The sequence below is a fragment of the Sorghum bicolor genome, chromosome 4 (genome assembly GCF_000003195.3).
Source record: "Sorghum bicolor cultivar BTx623 chromosome 4, Sorghum_bicolor_NCBIv3, whole genome shotgun sequence".
Lineage (NCBI taxonomy): Eukaryota > Viridiplantae > Streptophyta > Magnoliopsida > Poales > Poaceae > Sorghum > Sorghum bicolor.
Genome location: NC_012873.2, coordinates 15789147 through 15798750, shown reverse-complemented (window position 1 = coordinate 15798750; position 9604 = coordinate 15789147). Strand labels below are relative to the sequence as shown.

General features: G+C 47.1%; 1 pseudogene; it reads left to right on the top strand.

Annotated features, from left to right (window-relative positions):
• Positions 4073-6800, top strand: LOC8080406 (annotated as a pseudogene).

Here is a 9604-nt window from a genome sequence, read left to right as displayed (position 1 = left end):
CGTCCCAGGATTGCGTGGTAGGTCCCTGGGAACCCAACCACGTCGAAGGTGAGGACCTCCCGTCTGAAGTTGTCGGGGTCCGGAAGCAGACGGGCAGATCAATCTGCCCGAGGGGATGGGCGCGATGTCTCGGCACCACTCCGTGGAATGGTGATGCATCATTCCTCATCCGAGACTTGCTGATCCCCATGAGGGCCAAAGTCTTGGCGTAAAGAATGTTGAGGCCGCTGCCTCCATCCATCAACACCTTGGAGAGACGAGTCACGGCAATGATGGGGTCGACGATCAATGGATAACTCCCGGGGTTGGGGATCCGATCCGGGTGATCCTGCCGATCGAACGTGATCGCGCTCTCGGACCACTTGAGGTACGAGGGTGCGGCTGTGCTGACTGCACAAACTTCTCGGAGTTCGCGCTTCCTTTGACTCGTGGTGAGGCGAGCCGCACGTCCCCCAAAGATCAAGAGGCAGTTCTTGACCTTGGGGAAGCCTTCTCCCTCGGGGTCGTCATCCTTGGGGGGCTCTTCAACACCCTCCTTGGTTATGATGTCGGTATAGTACCAACGCAGGACGGTGCACTCCTCGAGAGTGTGCTTGGTTGGACCCCTATGATAGGGGCATCGCTTCTTCAACATTTCATCGAAGAGGCCGGGGCCAGAAGGAGCCCGCTTGGGGTTCTTGCGATCCGCCGCGGTGACCAAGTTGTCGTCCGACCGACCCTACTTCCCCTTGCGACCCTTCTTCTTCTTCTTGGGGTCACAGGAGCCCGAGGCCTCGGTGGTCTCGGCCTTTTTGTTTCCCCTTGGCCGCGCCATCGGAGAAAATGGCACCAACCGCCTCTTCGCCTGAGGCAAAGTTGGTGGCGATGTCGAGCAACTGGCTGGTGCTCGTGGGGGTCTTGCGACCGAGCTCGTGTACCAGCTCCTTGCAGGTGGTACCGGCGATGAAGGCCCCGATGACGTTGGAGTCTGTGATTTTGGGGAGCTCGGTGCACTGCTTGGAGAATCGCTTGATGAAGTCTCGGAGGGACTCATCGGGCTTCTACCGGCAGCTCCTGAGGTCCGAGGAGTTTCTAGGACGCACGTATGTGCCCTGGAAGTTCCCGATGAAGATCCTGACTAGGTCGGCCCAGTCATGGATCATGCGCTCAGGGAGGTGCTCGAGCCATGCTCTGGCCGAATCAGGCAGGTGGAGTGGCAAGTTGCGGATGATGAGCAGGTCATCGTCCGCTCCGCCTAGCTGACATGCTAGGCGGTAGTCCGCTAGCTAGAGCTCAGGGTTGGTTTCCCCTGAGTACTTGGTGAGGTTAGCGGGCTGTCAGAATCGTGCAAGGAACTTGGCCCTGCGGATGGCCTCGCTGAAGACGCGGGGACCCGGAGGCTTCGGTGACGTGCTGCGATCGTGGTCGTACCTCCCGCCTCGGCGGGGTCGGTAGCGCCGAGACTCGGCCTCGTCCCTGTCACGCTGTCTGGCCTCAAGAGTGGCCCGAGCGTCCACGTTAGTCCCGACGCGTTCATGGACAGATGGGGCCTTGTTGCCCCCTTGCGGATTAGGGGGCGGCGGACCCTGAATCGTTGGTGCCTTGTTAGGAGGGGGTTGATCCCCTGGGCGTCTCGTACCGTGGTACTGTGACGCAGAACTTTCTGCGTTTTGTACCACAGCTTGCTCCGGGAGGCCATGTAGCCCCTAGCGCACCCTTCTCCCCTCAGGAGTCGACGGCTCGAGCATCGCTCTGAGGAGGAGTGCGGTAGCCATCACGTTCTGGCTGGCCGTGCTGAAGACTGGGGGATCGTCTGCCCCTTCGTCCTCGATGATGCGGCGGTTGACGTCCTGGGCGCGGCGTCGAGCTTCGCCTCCATCCCCGCGGGCAGACTGGTCTTGCACTAAGGTCTCGCGTAGTTGGCGGAGGCGTACGCGCTCTTCTTCGAGCCTGGCCTCCAGCTCGTTGAGCTGCTCGAGGTCAGGGCACCGACCTTCTACGGGGGCTGATGCGGCCCCGCGTGCTCCACGATGGATTCTAGGAGTCGTGTTGGGAGGTGGAGTGGTGTTCCTTCACTCAGAGGGTCCCACACCCCCTTGAGCGTTGGGGGGCGCCCCTTCGACCTCGAGGTTAAAACACTCTCACGACGGATCATAGCCACCGTCGTCGGTGTCGAACACTACAAGAGGTGACCTTCTATGACGATTATATGCTGACAACAGAGCAATCTGTCACTAAATTATTTAGATAATGACGATTTTCAAGAGCCAACCTTGGTTAATGACGAAAATATATTACCTGTCACGAAGTCAAAATCAAAATCGTCATTACCTATTTTGGCATATGACAAATGTTCATGCATCATAGTTATTTATTGAATAAAAAAATTATGGTTAGATTGTTCTGACATAATTTATAATACTATAAAAGTCCTTCGCAATGTTAATTTGTCACTTGTTTGAGTCCATAATTCTACCATATCATTATTAAATATTTACTTCTCTCTACTTTAATGATAAACTACACCCTAATATTGCTTAGAAAAGCTGCAATTGGTCTCCTGCCAACGATTGGTGCAAAAAATGGCCACCAGCCAAAAAATTTGTCTCCCCACCAACAATAAAATTGTCCCTCTACCTCCCCACCAATGATTCCCGCCAGCCTCTCCATCTCCCGCCATCTTTTTTTGGACCAATTGCCACTTATGTCCACTATAACACGTCCTTCATGTATTCAAATCAAGGGTATTACAGTAAATTCCTATACAAGAACTGAAACCCTGCACATTCCAGTCTGATTTCATCTTTCCCTTTCCCCTGTGCATCTCGCCGCCACCACTCCCCCTCTACCTCTGCCGTAGCTCTTGCTCCCAGAAGCTAGCACCACCAGCCAGCACCACATCTACCAGCTACCCCCTTCCTTCCTAGTGCTAGGCGACGAGTTCTGCTCCAAATACAAGATGCCTCCTAGGAGAAAGGTGCAGACTGCCAAGATCGTCGAGACGCCCACAGGTAATTCCTCAAGCTTGAGCGCCAGGCAAGGGAAAAACAAGTGGATCTGAGGGGTGCCAATGGGGATTTGGTTTTTTTGGTGTTCTGATGTTCGAACTTAGGGTTTGAGGTGAGGGGATTTTGGTTCCTGTGGGCGAGTCTGTGTCCAGTGGCAGTGAGTCGGCGAGGGATGTGTGCCTCCATCCACTTGAGCTTTTGGGGGAGTGGGCAGCAAGTGAGGAGTGGCCTTCTGGAGTGAGGAGATGGCTGTTGACGGCCTTGTGTCTGCACGGATGAGTTTCTGTTATGCGTATGCAGGGAGATAAACAGTAGAAGCTAGTTAGCTAGCATGTATGTTTGTACCATTTCGTTCATGGTTTTTGAAAAATCAAAGGAAAATAATTGTAGATCCATATGGCTTCAAACTAATTTTGTTAGTTTATCAGATCCATCCTATACAGAAGAAAAATGTGTTTACACATTTTGTTATTATGCAGATTTCTATGTTTAATAAATATGAAGAGAATGTTTAAAGCAAAATAAATCTTGAGTGCCCTTAACATTAGGAAAACTAATTATTTTTAGAAGTAGAAAAACCAGAACTAAATTTGGTAAATACTAGAAAGCAGAGTTCCACTCTGCAAAGATTGTTGCCTAACAATCCTGGATACCACGAGTTAGGAGATCCTCTGAAGGTTATTAGCAAATAGAAAATAGCACTATCAATTTCAGAGTATGCTGCTATCAGTTCAAAATTAAAATGATGGAAGTGGAGTGAAGAAAAGACAATCCTTCATAGGATCTTTTTGGTGAATCATTCATAACCCTTGTTCTGAAACCTGGTGACTTTTGTGAATCCGCAACCCATCTTAAAATTCAGAAGTTCTACAGAGATGCAGGAGCATTTACATGTGTGGGAAATCAGTGGTTAAACTAGAAATAGTAAATAATATAGGATCTTTTTGCTAGCAGTGACAACATACACTTTTTGCTAGCAGCAACAACATACACTTTTTGCTAGCAGTATACATTTTTATTTTACAAGCAACAACATACATTTTTATTTTTTGCTCTTCTTGTTTGCTTCATACTAGGCTCCTAACATGGGTGAGGATGGATGTAGCAAGAATGGCCAACTTATTGGCAAGTTCTGCGCTAGAGGTTCAACAACGTCAAAGAGAGTGGTGGCACCACAAGAACAAGGGGAAAGTACTAGAGTTACGAGGCAAAGGACTGCTGCAAATCGAAGCCTCACTATTGTCACGCATGATGCATTGGCATCTACCGATACTACTACAAGCCAGAATGAGGAGCATATGAACAACAACGATGAAGGCAAGTGCTTATGTGACCTGATCACCTTTTATGAAATGTCTGTTACTACATTAATTAGCATGTATGAATCTGTAGACAGTAAATGTCAGTTACTGGCTTCCTTTATTTCTATCATGATGCTTCATTGTAGACTTCATTGCTTGTTGGTATCTTACTAGTGAATTCCGAGATAATAAGACATGCTGAATCTGTAGACATAGTTCTAATGCTAGTATCTTCTTTTGCATTCACTAGTATTAGCATGTATTAGTCTTTGGTAATAGTATAAACATTCAGATATCCTAATAAAATCAGATTGATACTTATTCAGTAAATCTAGAATATATTTGCTACTAACTCTACAAATGAAATCTTGTTAGGTGCATTATTTGCAAGTGCACAACATGTGCCGCGGGGGAAATATATGGGCAAAGAGCTAGATGCATTGAGTAGAGGGCTAGGGACAAAGATTAAAATTGACATTGCTGAAGGGAATAGAAGGCCAAATGCACCAATGCAAGCTGCAAAACTTGCATCAGAGGCTGGGATCTCACTTAGGCTACATACACCTATCTTCCCACACTGGAAGGAGTACAAGAAGGAACATAATAAACATCTTGTTGAAGCCTAAATTGGCAAAGTTGCTGTAAGTCAATATCTATTTGACTTGTTCAATCATAGTTCATTGTGTCCTTTTTTGTTTTCAAATCTAATCTCTATTTTTCTACTAGACCCCATTCGGCATGGACACTAAAAGTGAGGCTGTACAAGCTGCTTGTGTTGACATGCTAAAGGGTGGACAACGCCAGATGAGGCATAGGTTGAAAAAGAAGTATTTTGATGGAGTTGCAGCAAATCTTGTGAGGACAACGTCACCTGTGAAGTGTATGACTGATGATCAATGGAGAGCTTTAGTGGAGATGTGGTCCAACCCAAAACACAAGGTATGACATTAGTGATGTTGCTGATAAAGGTGTACATAACTAGACAATTCAGATTTAAGTGGCATTTGTAGTCCTTTTTAGTACTTATTTTTATGTCCTTTACCTTACAAATTTGTGTGGTGTGCAGGACACTTGTGTAAAAAACCAAGTTAATCGTGCGAAAGTCCAGTTCCATCAGCGTACAGGTTCTCGATGTTATATTGCACATGCCTATGTCACGGTAGGACAAATTTAATGCTATGTGATCTTGTTGCTGATCTTCTAATTTCCATGAGCTATAGATAGTTGTTATTGTCTCATGGTTCATGTTCTAAAATCTTGCATATACCTTGTACATGCTTGAATATATGTTTATTTTCATGTGCTTCTAATTTACATGCAAAAATATGCCTCCAATTGAATTTCTGTCCTTGTTATACTTATTGAAAAATACTTGAATGAGCAAGACTTGTTCAATGAACTTGTATTTCTAAGTCTAGGTTCTATAGTTTGCAACTGTTTGCATGAGTGCATTGCTGGTAGCACTTTGGCCACATTTTGTTTCATTAAAGTCTGCTGCACATTATTTGAAATGAGAAGCCATGGAATTGGTTCAAGCTAACATTGTAGTTGTTTTCTCATTATTTTAGAAACAAGAAAAATATAAAGACATAGAACCCACTGCAATTGATTTGTTCAAGGAGATGCATTGCAGCAAGAAGAGTGGATTTTGTGAGCCTGTCAAAAATGCAATTGTAAGTAATTTTCTCCTCTTCTCCAAGACATTCTTGAAAGTCAACTTGAATATTTGGCCGGATTGGCTGCACATCTTGTGCTGCAGCTGTTGTTGCATGCTACTTATAATCTGAACCGCTGAAATCCGATGCATAGAATCTGATCCATGCACGCACCACTAGCTGCAACTACTATTGCCTTTACTTCATGATTGGAAATGATTTTGGGCTATTTTTGCTATTGTCAGAATTGATGTTGGAAGGGTTATGATGTACTTTTTGCTTGACTACTTTATTACATTATTCATTTCCCAATTTAGGTGTATGTAGTCTTCTAAATTCACATGTGTATATCCCCATGCTTGAAATGATGTTTCAGGCTGTTTTGGCTAAAGTAACATCATATTTTAGGTCTTTGTAAAGTATTATTGTAGGCGGTTTTTCCTATATTGCTATAAATCTATACCAAAGTCAATACTAATTTTGTATCATTCTATTGCTAGGCTGCTATGGAAGCAATTGAGGCTGCACCAATGCAAGAAGGCCAGCAGTCACTATCTTCTACTGAAATTGTTTCCAAGGTGCTGCCAAAATCAAGCACATTTCTTCAAAATGTGGGTCTACCAACCTTGAAGCCAAGTAGTAGAAGTGTAGTTAGTTCACAGGTGCGGGAGCTACAGGCTCAACTTGAGGCTAAGGAGCAAGAATCTGTGCAACTTAAGCAAGAATCTGCACAACTTAAGCAAGAGGTGGCTAGCCAAGCATATGAAATTGACAGTTTGAAGAAGGGACAGCAAGAAACTCATGCCCTCCTTCGACAGCTGATTAACTTCAATCAGGGTCAAGTCACTCCTCCCTAAAATTTGTGAGCACCATCATCAAGATATGCATCAAGGCGAGTTAGTTCAATTATGCCTTTTGTATCTATCCCTAGAATTTGGGCAGATGAGAGTCTTTGGTGAACTCTGTAGCATTTTGGTCTACTTGTGGGTGCTGCAATACAAACTATGAACTTAGTATTGCTTTAGCTTGCAAACTATTTCAAGTTGTTATGTATGACTTAGATGGATGTATGAGTGAGCTGGATGTATGGTTGAGATTGTTGCTTCTAAGATGTTGAATGGATGACAATGAAATTTGTTATGGATCAATGTATGGCTGTCATTTGTTGAATTCAATTATATGGTTAATATTGTTACTATATAGGCACACAGGGTAGTTGTCTATTTGAGATTTCATGACAGTTTTAATGACAAATAATGATCGTCATTATTGCTGGTGACAAAAATATTGTTGTCACTAACTCAGTGACGATATACTCTCAATCGTCATGGAAGGGGCTTTAACACACACCTTCGGTGACGATAGGTATTTCATCACTGCATCGTCACAGAGCATATTATGGTGACGTAAATTCCTCTGTTTATGACCAAAATGAGCTGTCACAGAAGGCCACATCTCTTGTAGTGGAAGTAGCCGAGGCAGTAGTTGCTAGCCTCCAGAAAGCGCATGAAAGTTTCTGGGTCGCCACAACCGGAAAAATCAGCGCCAGCCCATCCATCTTCTCCTGAGGTAGGATCCTTAGGGTACGACAAAACGAGTGGTGTAGCAATAAGGTCCAGAGTAGACCTTAGGTGATGCCCCGGAAGGTCCGCGTACGCACTTAGTGAAGTGCTTGCGGAAGAGGCGTAAGTGCCGGCTGTGCTCCTGAGCCCAAAAGGGAGCTCGGGAGGCGCCGCTGTCTTTCCTCCATCCATGGGTGAAGGGGACGAGAAGTCGAGGCCCCCTGGTCCCTCTTCTGAAGAGGAGGCGGGAGCCGTGCTTTGCCCTTTGACCGAGGCAGAACAGGAGGTCGTGAAGTCCCCCTGTTGGTCCGTGGGGCGGAACTTGTTGCTCCACGGGCCCTTCCTCTAGCACCTGGCAGGCCAGAAGAATGGGCAATCTGGTGAGGGATATATGGGGGGGAGGGCCGAACGGGCCCTTGCCTCGGTGGTAGGGTTAGAGAATGGGCAATCCTGGACCTCTGACGCCCCCGCCAGGCACCCCCTGCATGGTGCCCCGAGCACCTCCCGCGCACTGGCTGCGGTGGGATCGGCTCGGGGCGAGGCTCTGTGTCACCACATGGCGGGAGGAGGACCATGTCATAGCCAGAGCCAAGCGACATGAACTCCAAACTCTCAAACATCATGATGGTGCCGAGACGAAGTGGGTGGAATCCGTCTGCCATCCGGGCTTTCCCTGATAGGGAAAGGAAAATGCAACGCAAAAGGCCCCTACCTGGCGCGCCAACTGTCGGCGTCTAGACTCGCCGTCTAGACACTAACGAGTATAAGTCTGCGTGCCTTCCTAAACCCAGATGGTGATGCAAGTGGAATACAAAGAATTTATACTAGTTCAAGCTAAGGATGCCCTACGTCCAGTGTGAGATCGGGGGTCTGTATTGCCTTACACGCAAGAGTGCTTGTAGTAGGGGTATACAAGCAGGTTGCGAGAGAGGGCTAAGTCCCAGGTCTCGACTTTGTGTGGTGGACAGAGCACGACTTGCTACTCTATGCGTGAACTTGCTTGGAGTTCTAGTGTTGAGTGTGTGTCTTGAGTCTGAATTGTGTGTCTTGGATGTGAGCCCTGGCTCCCCTTTTATAGTTTCAAGGGGACACAGGGTTTTTACATGTGTGACCGGTGATCTCCTTCTGTTGAATGGTGGAGCCACAGTCCCGACCCTGTAGAGGCTTGCCCATCTCGTCCTTGAGGTATGGCTGATAGTATGGTTGCTTCTGTGGAGGGTTGGATCGGTGACACTGCTGCATGTCCTGTAATAGTAGGAGAAGACAGCCAATAGTGACTCTGGTTAATCCCTCCCATACCTCTTTCACTGTGAGGTGGTACACCACAGTGAAAGAGGTAAGGCTACATAGTGAAAGAGGTAAGGCTACAGTGGCTGGGGTGGTTGGAATAGTCACTGCCATGCCCTACCGCGGTATGGGGATCACAGCGTCCGTCATGTCAAGGGTACGACCACCGTGCGTTGGAAGCCTGGCTCCAAGATGGGGGGCTCAGGCGAGGCGGCGCTGGCGCCCGAGCCCAAGAGGGGTCGGGCTAGGTGGAACTCGCTCCCGAGGCCAATGGGTCGGTCGAGCCGGAACTAGTGCTTGAGGCCAAGGGGTCGGGCGAGGCGGAACCCGCGCTTGAGGCCAAGGGGTCGGGCGAGGCGGAACCCGCGCCCGAGCCCTGCCGATCTTGGGTGTTCTGCCTTCATTCCCCTTTTTTGTATTTTTTATTCCTTTGATTTGGGTATCCCTTTTTATGGTACCCAACATTTATCTTTGAAAATCCTTAAAATGTTGCATGATGAGTTCCTGTATGATGAGAGTTTGAAATCCTACCACAGTCATATATACATGCTTATTAGACTAGGAACCATACATTTACTTTTTACTGCTTATGAGCATTGAGTGTGGTCAAGCTGTGTAGACCCTTAGGAGCTTGTCATGTGGTTAAAATCAAGATTCACTTGCACGTTCACTCATACATGCTGCTTCTACTCCGGAAGTACGCATCCACATACATCCACTCCTTTCCATCTCCAGATTCACCCAAAATTATTCTACTCCTATCAAGGAGAGAATAGCCAAAAACATTATCCTATCCCTGTTATTCCTCGTGA